The sequence below is a fragment of the Haematobia irritans genome, chromosome 5, assembly GCF_050003625.1.
Source record: "Haematobia irritans isolate KBUSLIRL chromosome 5, ASM5000362v1, whole genome shotgun sequence".
Classification (NCBI taxonomy): Eukaryota; Metazoa; Arthropoda; class Insecta; order Diptera; family Muscidae; genus Haematobia; species Haematobia irritans.
Window position 1 is genome coordinate 5,372,703 of NC_134401.1, and position 17,245 is coordinate 5,389,947.

General features: G+C 28.7%; 1 protein-coding gene and 1 long non-coding RNA gene across 6 annotated transcripts in view; one reads left to right on the forward strand and one right to left on the reverse strand.

The window, feature by feature from the left end:
• The window catches only part of LOC142241043 (uncharacterized), a 60,590-nt gene that overhangs the window by 20,876 nt on the left and 22,469 nt on the right, over positions 1-17,245 (forward strand). The gene's annotated exons all lie outside the window — the stretch shown is intronic.
• The window catches only part of Ip6k (Inositol hexakisphosphate kinase), a 118,095-nt gene that overhangs the window by 17,370 nt on the left and 83,480 nt on the right, over positions 1-17,245 (reverse strand). The gene's annotated exons all lie outside the window — the stretch shown is intronic.

A 17,245-nucleotide genomic window follows, 5' to 3' on the forward strand; every position in this document is an offset into this window, starting at 1 on the left:
AAAACCATGACCCATATTTGTCCAATAATTATGGTATGTTTAGACGAATCACTTCAAGAAAATTACGTATAAGAATATTACTTACACGCAGAGAATGCATGTGAACACCCCAAACTTGTTTCAAGAGCAAAATATTATTTTTAGACGGAGAACATGGAACATGTTTGTCCCAAAACTGCTGTTTTCTCAACATAAATATACATGTTTACCGAAATCAGATACATAATTGTGAGAAAATAACATAGTTGCGACAAACATGTTACATGTTCTCCGTCCAAAAATAATATTTTGCTCTTGAAACATGTTTGGGATGATTATATTCCTTCTCTGTGTGTATTAACAGTTTAACGGAATAGAAGTAATTCATAGTGCACCGCCACGAAAACTTTACACTAAAAATGAACATTACTTTTTGGCCACAGTATTATATACTTTAGATATCTTGATCAATCAATTAGATGTAAATATCTTGTTATTTGGGATTCTAAGAAAAGCGAATATTTCATCAACTGATCAACTAAATCAAATTGAAATTTCAAGTGAATAATTTTGCTATGTTCGTTTTAATGATTGTCAATATGTTTTGTGAAGAGCAGGTAAGCTCCTTGTTTAAGTAGTAATAACAGCTGTGTTTTAATTTTGTTTAGATTATGTCAGAAAAATTTGTCTAACTTAAAGAAATGCGCCATTGTCAACAAGAATTTTTTTAATGTTTTTATTATTATATTTTATGTAAAATAATGAAGTGTATCTTATAATTAATTAATACTCTTATTGTCTTAATGCAAATGGGTATTTTATGTCGATAAAATACTTATTTGACTCGATTTTATTACTAGACAATATTGGAAGCTTTTCTGTGGTATAGTGAAGTAAAATATACTTTATGCCACACTTAACTATATTGACTAAAACTAAATCAATAAAAAATTTTATGGTTATTTTCACATTTCCTCAATTCACAATAGTACATTATTGTGAATGTCTAATCAAAACTTCGTCATTAAGCAATTTTATGCATTAAAAATAACGGTCTGAAGGGTTTCAAATTAGATTGGGATGTGAGAAGGTGACAAGAAAAAATATTAGGAAATACTAATCGAATAAAAATATCTTACACGCAAAAATATGATTTGTTTTCTCGGAAACTAAATTCAATCCGACATAGTAATGTAAATATTGTACTTTATGTCACAATTAACTATCTTGACTAAAACTTAATCCATAAAAAATTCTATGGTTATTTTCACATTTCTTCAATTCATAATAGTACATTATTGTGAATATCTAATCAATTAAAATTTAGTCATTTGGCATTTTTATGCATGAAAAATGTAAGGGTCCAAATTAAGATTGGGTTGCGAGTAGGTGACAAGAGAGAATATTGCAGTTTTATACTGATCGAAAATACTGATCTAATAAAAATGTCTTAAGACTAGTACTAAGATCACGTTTTCGCACGAAAAACTGTTATACTCCATATAAAAAACGTTAGCGCGGAATAAATGCGAAATCTTTGTTTTGAGCATTTTCAGACACATATTTATACAGCCCTGGATTTTTCGCACGAAATAATAGGCAGACATATTATTTCGCATAAATAAGTTAACATCCCTGGGTTTGAGACCCCATTTACGGATATAGATGAAGATATTCGTTTTTCGCAGAAACGAACTTAGTACTAAGCATTACATGGAACAAATTATTTCTTTTCTCGGAAACGAAATTTAACCCTTTCTCTGTGGAATTACATCTAATGCTAAGAACTTTTCTTCTGTTTTTACTTTTTTGAAGACATGATCCTTAAGCACATCATTGATAAAAGTAACTATAAAAAGATGGTCCCAAATTTTATTATGGTGATCTAAAACAATACATCCTAAATAATTGTTTGTTCAAGTTTTTAATAAAAAAACTAGACATTAAATCTTTAGAAAAAATTTATTTTGATTTTGATTTCAATAGTATTTAACTGTTTTGTTCACATTCCAAATGCACTTTTAATGCCCCACACATTCATTTGGAAGCAAATTTAGATGACAACTGTTTGAGTTCATTAAAAAATGATAAATCAAATTTTGATGTATTGTTGGTATACAAATACAATGGAATGGATACAAAGAATTAAACTGGAGGTATTGTTTTTTTTTAACTTAGCGAACTTAATGGAATATTCCATACAAATATTTTGACATTTTTTATGTTATCTAACAATCATTCAAATTATTCAGAGAATTATGAAATAAATGGAAAGCATTAACAAATCGTTCAAGGAATTGTTTGCAAATATTAAACAACTACTTTGTATTTAATGTTGGAATATTGGCTATATTATACACAAATATATTTTATATAGATATATGTACACTAATCAAAAGAAAGTTTATAATCTTTGCTGTATGGTCTTTGCAAATATGGTGATTTCGTTTCGCCGACACGGTTGTCTCTCGAGCCCAAAATATTCTACCAAAATTCGGAGAAATTTTTTAAGTTCTTGGGTTTAAATTATTATTTTTTTAAATTTCTTATAATTTGTGTGTGAAATTGAAATTTTTCTATTCGTATATAGCTTTGTTCTTGTCTGATTTCGTCTTTGAATTAATACCAAAATCGCTAAATGAAAGTAAAAAATCTTTAACTATAAATAAACTTTTCTATTGTAGGTTTTTATTCTCTATTATTTATATGCTTTCGTTTTCCATGTTTTCTCTGAATTTTTCCCAAAAGGATCAACTACAACCTTTGTAGATTTTCTCCATAGATAATCGAGTTCTACTCACAAGATACTAAATGTTCATGCGCTATGTGTGTTAAATTAGTAGGTATTTGGCGTATAGTTCAGTAGTTTGTTTATTAAGGGGAACAGGTAGGTATTGCTTTCTTGTTTTTAAAGTTAACTGACGAGTTTGAATTATGGCCATTGAATGTTTGTAGGCTTAAAATTTACGCCTTATTAGGAATATTTGGAGTATGTTAATGGTGTCAAGCTATACTTGTACGTATTCATATGTCATATATTTATTAGTTATTATTACACCGAATATTAATTGGTGTGTAACGAATTCTAGATTTAACATTTAATCTAAACTCAAAAAAGACGCAAAAATAAGTTAATTTATAGTAAGAATAAATTAATTAAAATATTACAATATTTACAATAATTAATTAAAATATTATATTTATTAGTAAAAGCAGCAAAAAGGAAAAATACACATTCTCTTTGGTTTGTTTTTATATTTGTAAGTCTAGTACAACACGATTTCAAATCGTATAAATTTCAGTACTACATTGAAAAAATTGTCGTAAGTCTAAAGATTTATCGTTCTTTAAATATGGAAACGAATTTTTCTTAGCGTAGAAGTCACATTTTTCTGATATAAAGCTTTTTTTCCTTGTATTCCAAAATCGATAAACTTTTCACTGAAGTCAAGTGATTCTACTTACAAATGGCCATCTTAACATGAAAGAAAATATTGTTTGACAACATTTAACTAGGCTTTAATAATTCTTTTAAATTAAATTAATCGTCTTTAAATTTGTGAAATTTTTGTATCTTGGCTTCAAGGCTAAATGTATGGCAAATGAAGAAAAACCAGAAAAAAACAATGAATTCAATATTGTATGCAAAACTCAAATTTAAAAGAAAATTTTATATTATAGATATCCTTAATTCTCCGCTTCAATAAAATCTTCCATTGCTCTAAAATTGTTATCAATTAGTTCCCTTGCATGATACTACTACTCAAGGTACTGGCGTAGTCTTATGTTCCCTTGGAAGTGGTATTATTCAACTTCCAAATATTAAAATAAAAATATTACGGCATAACCTAATGTTTATAAATATGGGCCAATTTAAGATAGATGTATTAGATTCTCTTTTTCCCCCATTTTATTTTGAGAACTTGTTCACGTTGTGTCTACTGTTTGTGTCTATATCTTCCAATGTAATTTTAATTTCTGTTGACCCAGTTAATATGAAAATACCGTTTGTTTATATATATATATTAATATAGAGAAAGCATAAAAGCACATTATTATATTTTCATAGAAATGCATTAAAAGGAAATGGCCTGCCCTAAAATGTGTCAATATAAAATAAATTAAATAGGCAGATGGTTCAAGTGACCTTCACCTGTTTTCAATTGGTCATAAAATTACAAAGACCTCGTATAATTTTACCCATGGTTTATTCACATATACGTGCAAAAATTTATTTCTTTTCTGCACTAAAAAAAACAGTGAAACCTCCAAGAAGGAAATTTTCGGTTAATTTCAGAAAATTTAAGTAAATTTGAGAAAATTTTAACTGAACTGTATTACAAACGCGGATTACACGCCGGTATAACAAAAATAAGAAAATATTTTTCGATAATTTCAACAAAAGTTTTTAGACGCAATTAATTTTTTTACTTGTTTTCGTAGTTTAAAGGTACAATTGGAGTTCAAAATTGCAAAAATGTCTTTTGCGCCACTCGAAGTATATGATGGGTGCTATTGTGGTAAAATGTTCTGAAATTCTGAACTATTTTGTTGAAAATACGAATTTAGAAAATCGTTATACCTCACCCAGAAAAAGTGAACCCACCGTGAAAGAAAACATAGTTTTCTTTTAGAAATTTTGCAAAGGTTGCAAAAATTGCAACCTGATACAAATAAGTTAACAATTTTTATCAAATTTAAGAAAACTTATTAAAAATAATACATTTTTTCTGTTGCTTAATAGAATTTCATAATTTGAAGGAAATTTGGATTTAAAAATTGTTATGTTATAATGTCTTTGGCGCTATATGAAGTTCAAGACGGAAACAATAAAAACAAGTAAGGAAAGTCTAAAGTTGGGCGGTGCCGACTATATTATATATATTATATATATTATATATATTATATTATACCCTGCACCACTTAGTAGATCTAAATTTTCGATACCATATCACATTCGTCAAACGTGTTGGGGGCTATATATAAAGGTTTGTCCCAAATACATACATTTAAATATCACTTGATCTGGAAAAATTTGATAGATTTCTACAAAATCTATAGACTCAAAATTTAAGTCGGCTAATGCACTAGGGTGGATCACAATGTTAGTAAAAAATATGGGAAACGTTTAAATCTGAAGCAGTTTCAAGGAAACTTCGAAGATTTTTATTTATGATTTATCGGTCGCTATATATGTATTAGAAGTTTAGGAAAATTAGGGTCATTTTTGCAACCTTTCGACTTAGCAGTGGCGATTTTACAAGGAAAATGTTGGTATTTTGACCATTTTTGTCGAAATCAGAAAAACATATATATGGGAGCTATATCTAAATCTGAACCGATGTCAACCAAATTTGGCAAGCATAGCTACAATGCTAATTCTTCTCCCAGTGCAAAATTTCAACTAAATCGGAGTTAAAAATTGGCCTCTGTGGTCATATGATTGATTGGTTTATTGAATTATATGCCAATACAACAAGATAATTAAATATTACAGTATTGGAATTACAATGTTATCACAATCTCTATGTTATTGAGTGTAAATCGGGCGAAAGCTATATATGGGAGCTATACCTAAATCTGAACTATTTCAACCAAATTTGGCACGCATAGCAACAATGCTAATTCTACTCCCTGTGCAAAATTTCAACTAAATCGGAGTTAAAAATTGGCCGCTGTGGTCATATGAGTGTAAATCGGGCGAAAGCTATATATGGGAGCTATATCTAAATCTGAACCGATTTCAACCAAATTTGGCACGCATATCAACAATGCTAATTCTACTCCCTGTACAACTAAATCGGAGCAAAAAATTGGCCTCTGTGATCATATGAGTGTAAATCGGGCGAAAGCTATATATGGGAGCTATATCTAAATCTGAACCGATTTCAACAAAATTTGGCACGCATAGCTACAATGCTAATTCTACTCCCTGTGCAAAATTTCAACCAAATTGGGTTAAAACTCTGGCTTCTGGGACCGTATTAGTCCATATCGGGCGAAAGATATATATGGGAGCTATATCTAAATCTGAACCGATTTCAATAAAATTTGGCACACTTGACTATAGTACTAATTGTTCTTCGTGTGCAAAATTAAGTAAATTAGGTAAATTAGGGTAAAACTCTGGCTTCTGGGGCCATATAAGTCCATATCGGGCGAAATATATATATGGGAGCTATATCTAAATCTGAACCGATTTCTTCCAAAATCAATAGGGATCTATTCTGAGCCAAAACACATACTTGTGTCAAATTTGAAGTCGATTGGACTAAAACTGCGACCTAGTCTTTGATTACAAAAATGTGTTCACGGACAGACGGACATCGCTATATCGACTCAAGAGCCCACCCTGAGCATTTTTGCCAAAGACACCATGTGTCTATCTCGTCTCCTTCTGGGTGTTACAAACATATGCACTAACTTATAATACCCTGTTCCACAGTGTGGAGCAGGGTATAAAAATTACTCATTAGAGAAACTTATGAAATCAATTTAAGTAGACTTCACCCATTTTAGATAAATATGGAATATTTTCAATTTTAGTAAAAGTTAATTGATAAAAAATTAATTGATACTTTTCCAATTGATAATTGTCGATACTATTAATTTTAATTGATACCATTAATCTTTGTGATTGATTTCTGTTTCAATTAAAAAATTTGTTGAATCTATTAAATTTTTAATTTAATATTTTTATAAGATTTAATTAAGACTTTAATTGGAAACATTTTTGTGATTTTTTTTCCTGTGTATATAAAAAAATGAAAAATGTAGCTTCTGTGAAAAACTATTCATTATGTATAGGTTACCTGTAAATTCCCTTTGACCAAACATTTCAAATTCTTATAACAAAATATTCAGTTTAAAATAATATCAGTCACTTGAAAAATAAATTCTTTTAATCAAGAATTATTTTCTTTTATTATCAACACTTTAGTTTAATTGAAATAAATTATCTATTATGGAATAGCTTACTGTTGGAAACAGTAAGCGATATACACACAGTTTCTAAACTTCTCTATTTTTAATTTCTGTTAAAGATTTATACAGCGTCAAATTGTCTGCCACAGATACAATGAATGCATCTGTAAGTGATGACATGTTTTGAAATAAATACATAATATAAATAGAAGATACACTGAAAAAATTTTGTTGCAATCAAATATTGTGAGTTTTTGAATATGTAAATTAAAGATAAATTAATAAAATATGATAACCTCAAATATGTTTCAGGAGGATAATGTTATTTTTTCGTGGAGAACATGTAACATATATGTTGCAATCATGTTATTTATGCATCTGCTTTCGGCAAGCATATTTATGTTTGGCGAAAAAACAATATTTTTGCGACAAAAATGTTCCTTGTGTTCCCCGATCAAAATTAACGTTATGTTCTTGAAACATGTTTGAGGCAATCATATTCGTTTTCTGCGTGAAGATGCAGCATCGATATGAAAGTTTATTGTCTCTCATAATTTGGATTTGCATTTTGGTATTTAACATAATAAAATAATTATTTTTTAAAATGTAAAACTCAATAATAATTGCGAAAAAGTGTACAAAGTTTCTGTTGAGTTGTTGCTAACACAAAAAATATTTTTCACAATTTATTTAATGGAATATGGAAATTCATTGAAGTTATTTTTTTTTTTTTGTTGCCATAGTAGGCAATAACCTTTGGAATGTATTGATAAAAAGCAATTTGAAGTGTATTGTTATCTTTAACAAAATTAAAAACGCTTTATTGAATAAATATGATAGGTAGAAAATTGTTTCGTTTGAAATATTTTATTCGCAACGTGCAATTGAATATTTTATTTTAGACGTTTATACAATATTTCATTCAGGGGTTCCCCCTTTTAAGTCTACACAGTAACAATATTCGCAATTATAAATTGAATTTATTAAAAAAATGTATACACATAAGAAAAATAGTGATTTTCGATCCTGAAGTGGGAAGATTTATTTTATCATATGGCTTATGTTTATTAAGGTTATAAAATAAAAAGTAAACATTTCCATATTAGGAAGAGAAGATATAATCAAGTTAGAGACATTTTGATGATATAATGATGTTTGACAACAACCTAAAGATAATTCAAAAAAGGTTATCAGGCTCACTTAGACTATTCAGTCCTTTGTGATACCAAAGTGGTGAACTTCTCTCTTATCACTGAGTGCTGCCCGATTCCATGTTAAACTCAATGACAAGGGACCTCCTTTTTATAGGCGAGTCCGAACGGCGTTCCACATTGCAGTGAAACCACTTAGAAACGCTTTGAACCCCTCAGAAATGTCACCAGCATTACTGAGGTGGGATAATCCACCGCTGAAAAACTTTTTGGTGTTCGGTTGAAGCAGCAATCGAACCCACGACCTTGTGTATGCAAGGCGGGCATGCTAACCATTGCATCACGGTGGCTCCCTAATCCAAAAAAATTTATCCAATTATTTCGATTATAACAAGAACTAGTCGTAGAATTCTATTATTACTACAAATATCAAAATAACTAGTAATATGTTTCAATGAAGACAAAAATGTCTATAATTTACAGTGTATTTTTCGCTGTCTGCCTTTCTACATGTTTAAATTTTCAATAAGTTCCTCTTTTTCTGCTTTTGCATCTTACTTTCTTGTTTTCTGCTCATTTACTATATTTATAAAATTATATCTTAACAAACTTTGTAACTGAGTGAGAAGTTCGTGCAACAATGCAATTGTATAGAACGACACGTGGCGGAATAATTAACTTGTTTAATAGCTGTGTTTTCTGTTTGCGCTACTCGATGGGAAGGTTTCTAGCGGTAATATTAAAATCGAACAGTTCATTCGTTTAATAGGAAAAAATTTCTCCCAATCGAAAAGTTGCGAGGCAGAGTGGGAATAGGTTAGGAACAAAAAAAAAATGAATTATGTAAAAAAATTAAGATCGTAACTGCATGAATCCATACTCATACAGAGTTTTTGTTTTATCGAATGTGCCTCTTCCGTGGACAATTCGCCAATATTTTGTTCCCATTAAAATACAAATGCGAATTAGTAGCACTTTTTAATTAAAAACTAACCTCAAGTAAATGTTTATCACCATTCACAATAACATACCATTGTGAATTAGTAGTAAATCCAAATCAAAATAAATAGCAAACAGAATTAGAAATTTTAGCCATTTGAATTGCAAGTTCAAAATAGCTTTTGTTTACAGCTATTTTATTGAAACAGTTTTCAATTTTTTACATACATCGAATAGGTTTCATTTTAGAATATCTACTATAAAAAACACAGCAAATATTGTATTACATCACTATTCCATATATGACTTGTATGAAACTGTTTTAAGTTTTATATGGGAATAAATAAATGATAAACGTTATACTTTACAGAACGAAATGTAATCAATACTAGAAGCAAAGCAATGTATTTTTTCACCAACTATAAAAAGACGGTGTCTTAGAAATTTTACATTTTCAATGGGTATGTATTATTTTTTCATCAGTTTTATGAAGCAAACACCAGGGAATTCACCATAATTGTTTAATTTATTATATATTTTTATTTGAACGAATAAAAAATCCCCTTCGTAAGCAGTATTGACTAGCATTGTTGTATATTCAAACTTTAGTATTAAACAAAGAAACTTCCACGATGATTTACTTGAGAAGCCGCAAAATTTAGACTTGAAATCAAATCAAAATTTAGAGCTTGAAGATAAAAGATAAAATATTTACACAGAGAATTCTTTGAAAATTTTTTACTTAACAAGAAAGAGTACATATGTAACCTCCATTTTAGGATACAAGACTTACTGGTATATTAAATCACAGACATATTTACTTGAAATAAGGGTGTTTTAAATAAGGTTAATGCGTTTAGTTTAAGCCGAGGACAATGGCTTTTGAGTTTTGGCCTTTCCCTTAAAGTTGAATGTTTTTCAATTAAGAAATCAAGAACATATTGTATTTTGAGGTATTTGTGAAATCTTCCAGCATAAATTTATTGCTATGAAATGTTGTTAGAACATCTCAAAAGGGATTCCGATGAATAAGATCTGTGCCTTCATTTTAAGTAAACGACATCTTGACTGAATGTGGGTTTTTTTCTGAATCACCGATTGTCATTTTTCTTGTCTAAGTCTTAATAAAATGTTCAATGTTTTGTTGCTCAATAAATTTTGTTATATATATAAAAAAAACTCGTTTCTCACATAGAATACAAAATAAATAATTGTGATACTTCTAATAACCCGCTAATATTTTAACTTAAAAATAAAGAAACATTTAAATTTATGATGTTTCCAATCGAATATTGCCATAATATTCATATCACCTTTTCTATTCTAATCTTAAGAGGAGCTCTCGAGAGTTTTTATTCTTCAACACAAAGAAAACAATATAATTATAAAAAAAATAAAAATCTTGCTATGACTCGCTAAGGCCAAACTAAACCGATTGTTACGAGACGTTTATAATTTTGTTGTTGAGAAAATACTAATGAAAAGACAGAGGGAAAAGTAACGCGTTTTTCACGTCATATTCTTTTGGTTGTTTGGCATACTTCTCGCCGGTTGTCTTGATGACGTTTATCGGTGTTTTTATTTGCTCTACGATTATTTTCAAGTGCAAAATGGCAACAGAAAGTGACAAAAGCATTGTATAAATAAACCACCTGCCATCATATAATTTTAAGATCAATAAAACGAAATTTTTAATCAGCAAAAAAATATCTTATGTGAGTATTTTTGCGAAATATTTCGTGGTGGGGGGCAAATGGGTAAAAATATCATGGCATGTGGGTTTTTCAGTTATTTTGATTTTTTTCGGTTAAAAACTTTTGCTTTAGCTCTTTATAAGATTGATTTCCGCATTGATAATCAATTTTGATATGGAATTTTTGATTTATAATTCCAAAAAAACTAAAGCTATATTATTTCAATTTTATTATTATGCAGAAGACAATTCCAACATAACATTTCCGTTCATAGTTTTTTTTTTTTGACAATGTGTTTCTTGATAATCAAATATATGAAAAAAAAAAACTTTTTACGTTGGGCGCCAGTACAATCTTAGTTTTAAAATGTATTGCAAACAAGTTGTTAATAGACAAAATTTAAGAATCGGTTATATGGTTTACAATGCAATAAATATACGTTAATTTAAATAAACAAACATTAATGTTGGGCTCCAAAATTTGCATAAAATGAAAAAATACATTTTACTTTCCAATATATATTTTGATTATAAAAAAAATAAAGAACTATTTAGTGAATGAATTGAAGTATCAAGTTATATTCAATAAAATGTCATTCTCATATTGTATTATACAGATATTGATTTAGGTAAAAAACGGGTGCACTTAAAAAAGTTTTCAGTGAAAATCATTTCTAAATCTTTTCAGTTTAACTAATTTCTTAAAAATTACCAAATATCTTTATTCTCACATGAGGAGTTAAGAGTAATGGGTCTTGTACTTATCCTCATTTCAAATGTCTTCCCTTTGAAGAATATAATTTATTTCCTTTTGTCCTTGGAGATGATTCGACTTTAAATTGTTAATCTTTCCAAAAAAGAAAATTCTATTAAACTGAGGAAAAATTGTCAGTGCTGCTAATTAAGAAATGGTTCTTTGTATTTTCAACATTTAATTCTATTTTAGTTGGTGAAATTATTATGTTTTGAAAAAGTTTTCTTGGCTGTAGTTTTTTGCGTACGCAAAAAAAAATTCTGGTTCAATCACGAACTTAATTGATCCAATTAATTTTCTAATTGAAATGTCTTTAATCACAGAAATGATAGTATCAATTAAAAAATAATTGATCCAATTAAAAAGTTAATTGATACTACTAATTTTTGTGAATTTTGTTTCAATTGAAAAATTTGTTGAATCAATTAAATGTTTAATTGAATATTTTTTAAAACCCAATTAAAATTGTAATTGGAAAAATTTTCGTGAATTTTTTTCTGTGTTCGTTAGGTTCATGAATCGAAAAAGGGGAAAAGTTTTACACAAATGAATAGTTCAGATTTTCTTTAAATTTTTAATTTTACCACCCTGCAAAAAAATTTGGAAGTTCTTCCAAAGGCACAACTTTAAAAGCACTTCCAATGATGTTCTTTATTTTAACTACCTAGGAAGTTCTTTTCATTCAATTTTTATAACATGCTTTTTTCATACTTTTAATGAGTAACTTTAACTTTTTTTGTTTCAAATAGTTTAAAAACAGAGTAAGAATTCATAAAATTGTACAAATCATTTAAATTTTGTTGAAAACAATTCTAAATCCAATCTGAAAAAGTTGTGAATATTTGAATATATTTGAGGCCAAACGTTTCAGACAAGCGATAGAATCCATTAAAAATTATAAAAAAATATAAAATTTATTTATTTGACTAAATATCACAGAATTTTTTAATTTACATCCAAAACATTGAATTAAGTTCACACCTAAAGAAGTGATTCAAATTCAGTGCAACGGCTGTTGAAATGGAGGACTTCTGTCCTATGACAAGCCCATGTTAAATTCATCGCTTCTGCGTCAATTTTGCACCACTTCTGATCCAAAAAGAACATTTTCTTTACATTTTTGGGGACGCTTTTTTGCTGGGCAGTAATGTGCTCATCTTGGACTACGTATGGCACTAAAGACATTTTTGAAGTTTTGATCTCCATTTTTATTCTTAATACTACGAAGTTGTTTTTTGCAAGAGAAAAGAAATAATTTTCAAAAATAAACCTAATTTTTCTAAAATTAACAAGCAATTTTCATCCTGGTGGGTTCACTGTTTTCTGAGTGAAGGAAAAACAATGAAACAAATACACCCCGAAGTAATCTTGACTCAGTATTCATTTCATTCTACTTATATGACATTTATCATAATCACAAATTATATTCCTTAACTAAATACAAACAAGGTAATTAAAAAATGTATTATTATGATAAGAAGTCACAGCAATCTATCATATACTGGATTTGCAATTTGGAAAATGTACAACAACTTAAAGAAATTACAATAAAACCCACACGACTGGATGTCATAAAGAAAATTAATTCCATAATGGTGGCAAATTACTCATTCTCGACATGAGCTCAATTTCATGGTAGCACCTACCTAATAAAGTAAACCGTCAAAGGGGGGGACCACAACATCATACAATACAAGTAAAATGTATTCGTTGTCCCAAAGATATTTCCAGAATTGTTTCTAACCCAAGTTGTCTGGGTCTCTATAACAATATCTCGGTTTTATTAGACTCGGTATTGTTTATATTTTGTTGTGTTGTTTGAACAAATTAAAGGGTGACTTCATGTGTAGTATTGTTTGGTCGAAATGTATTAAAATAAATAAAAGAAATTGCAGGAAATTTAAACAATAATCTAATTGGTGTTAATTTCTCGTGTTTATATCCCAGAGTAATTTTGCATTGTTTGTCATTGTTGTACTAGATAGGGGATTGTGTTGGGAGTGTATCAAAAAATTAAATATTGCATTGTACTGACGTTAAATTAGGTTAAAAACGGGTATCCAGAAAAATTTCCATACTTTTCAGCGAAAATAAAGTGTTTTTTCAAATCCTTTTTACTGAAGCTAATTCCTTAAAATTCAAAAAAAATAATATGAACAGGCGCTTAACAACAAATTTTTAACTTGTATATACATTTTTTTCAATTTTATGAAATTTTCATATAGCGAAAAGAAGGAAGAATATGCTACTATTTTACAAATCAAATCATGCCACGATTTTTTTTATTTACTTTTTAAATTAAACTCATATATTACACAAAAACATTTACTAAATTTATGAAACTTAACTAAAAGAGTATATCTTTTTATAAAAACTTGTTGATTATAGGATAATTTGGTCATTTTAATTTTTATTAAATAGGATATATAGTAAATTGTTAGAAATTATTCTGTTTGCAATCGTGTTTGTATTTCTCATTTGCCAAGATAAATTGAATGAAAACATAATTTACAATATATCGTACAATGGATTTCCTGGCTACACATATGGAATTTCAATTTGTTAGGACCTTAATGAAAGCAAGTGTACAATCAGAAAATAGATCTAGCAATATTTTTCACCAGTAATATTTAAACATTTAAATCTAGCTCTGAATAATAAAACAAATAAATAAATGCTTATTCATCATAACGTTATTGTTGTAACTGATCCCTAGTAATAATTCATGTATTTGCATAAACTTTCCAAGGTTTTAACTGTGTCATGCCAACAGCTGTTTTGTGTCCCAAACAAATACTGACACATGTTATGATAAATGAAACCATATGTTAAGAAATTCGAGAATGAGTTTAACTTCATAATGGCAATACGGGCTTGGTTAAGAAAATTGTTACAGAAGCGAAGCCTAGGAGAAATAACTTTTTTTCTTTACATAATTGTATTCTTCAAGAAAGTCTGTTTTTTTTTATAAAAAAAAATATATTTTATACAGACAAATTTCGTAATTGTTAAAAAAAAATAGTCTCACAGGTGAGGTTTTAGTATTAAAAGTGTAAAATAGAGTTTTAGTGTTCTAGAATTAACGGCTAGGGCTAAATAAAAATGATATATATTTATTTTTTTCTTTTTAATTCAAGCCTCCTATTACAAAATTGTCTTAGAATTCATTTATACAAATATCCAATATATTTTATTTTCCTATATGATTAAGAAGCTCTTTACAATTCGTACGAGTTGTTTATAAATATACGTTTTTATTGTCTCCGCAATTTGATACAATTCCTTTGTCCAATAGAAAATTGCTTGTGTAAGGTATTTTGTGTTTATATTATTGATTTTTTTAAATTAACAGTTGATTTTACTTGATATTCACGCCAAGAGAAGAGACGACTAAAGAAGAATTTGTAAAACATCAGAGTTGCCAATGTGTTGTGATAATACTTAGTTATTCTTCTATATATAAAATTGTTTTTCCCATAAAAATTGCCATTAGCATGAATTGTTTTTCCAAATATTTCAAAAATTAATATAATCATATATCAACATCCTTAAAATCAAGGCTAAATACATGAAATAAAAATTAATGGTAAATGTATGTTGAATGATCTTAAGGGCATTGAACATTAAAACCATCAAAAGTCATGTTGTTTCAAGGCAAACATGCTTTTTTCATTTTGTAATATATTGGGAAACAGAATGATGTTGAAATGTATATATATAAATTTAAACCGCTTGTAATATATAAGTGAGGGTATTTCGTAAATTTTGTCAACATTTTCATAGCTTTAAGTTTAAAATGATGTGCAACTAATACCATTTTCACTAAGGAAATTTTCATTAAAAATTGATATTAATGCAGTAATAGTAAATACTAATTGTAGTATTTCACCACAAATATATTATTATTATTGTATAACATGTATTTTTTCATAGATTTCTGAACTCTAAAGTTTTTTTTTTTTTATTTTCTGATAAAGTTCTAAGCGGGTTTGAATAACAAATAAACAAAAATTACAAACTATTTCATTTAATAACTATTACAAATTATCATTACAAACCGAAATTCAGGAAATTCAAACCCTTCTTATTGAATTCAATTTGTGACTGCTTAATTTAGTGATTTACTTCTATTTATAGTTTCCCAAAACCTAATTAGAAGTAATGTTGGTATTCTGTATTGTAATATTTTTTTGTCTACCTGAAGAAAATAGATGGAAAATAGTACTAGATATTTGCTCAATTTAATCAGGTAGAATATTCGAAGGATATTTTTCCCATTCCATGTCACCCTTACTATTGATACGCAAAACCAAACTATATAAAATTTCATTGTTGGAATTTTTTCTATGTTTATTGTCCTATTGATTAAGTTTTGAAGTTTTTTAATATGCGTTTTGGTCAGTTGTTTTTAATTTTTAGTAAATAAAACGTTGTGTTTTCATTTTATTTTTTCTCGATGTTTCGCTGGTGTGGGTTTTCAGCTTCATCAGGAGTGTGTATTTATTTATGATTTTATATCAACAATTTAGAATATATTAATTATCTTTTGATTTTAAATATTTAGTTCAGACTTAAGATTTTGATTTCAATGTAAAAAGAAAATAAATAAGATTGATAAATATTATGCGGCGTCCACGATATATTTAAACTACACTGAAATCCACATTTAAGTGGTGAAGGATTTGGATATTAGTATATAAATAAATTTACGGAAAATATTTGCAAAACAAAGTGAAGTAGTACAAGGGACTATTTTAACCATAATGAAAACACTGTTCTCCTTATATATGCCGATGATAAACAAACATTTCCCATAATAACAAAAGTAACAACAAAAATACAATGTAGTACATATCTGTTAAATATTTTAATGTTAACATATACAGGAACTGCAACACTATATGCACGGCGCACTCAGTATGCGCATTGACTGCTAGAAAATTTTTGCGCCGTCAGAACTCACAATTAGTTTAGTTCAACATTGAAAGCTTTTCCTGTTTCAAATCTTCACAAATGCAATGAGCGAGCACCAGTGCTGCCGCTAGTGAAAAATTGAGTGAAGTAGATGTTGGAAAAAAGTGGAGTAGATTGAATAAAATTGAAGTAGCATATATTTTTGAATGTCTTCTGGGTCGTGGTGAAATTCTGAGTCGATCTGAGCATGTCGGTCCGTCCGTCGGTCTGTTGAAATCACGCTAACTTCCGAACGAAACAAGCTATTGAAACTTGACACAAGTAGTTGTTATTGATGTAGGTCGGATGGTATTGCAAATGGGCCATATCGGTCCACTTTTACGTATAGCCCCGATATAAACGAACCCCCAAATTTGGCTTGCGGGGGCTCGAAGAGAAGCAAATTTCATCCGATCCAGCTGAAATTTGGTACATGGTTTCAGCATGTGATCTCGAACAACCATGCAAAAATTGGTCCTCATCGGTCCATAATTATATATAGCCCCCATATAAACTGATCCCCCGATTTGGCTTGCGGAGCCTATAAGAGAACAAAATTTCATCCGATCCGGCTGATCCGGTACATGGCGTAAATATATGGTCTCTAACAACTATGCAAAAATTGGTCCACATCGGTTAATAATTCAATGATTAAAACCGCTATGTTCATCGTAATTAAAGGAATAGGAAAAACAATTAGGTAATATGGGGAAAAATTTAAAAATTTGAAGCAGAACAAAAAGTGAAATAGATTTTTGGAAGAAGGAGTAACGAAGTAAATTTTGTGAAAATGAAGCAAAATACTTCGATTGAAGTAGTATCGGCAGCACTGGCGAGCACATGCAACGATGT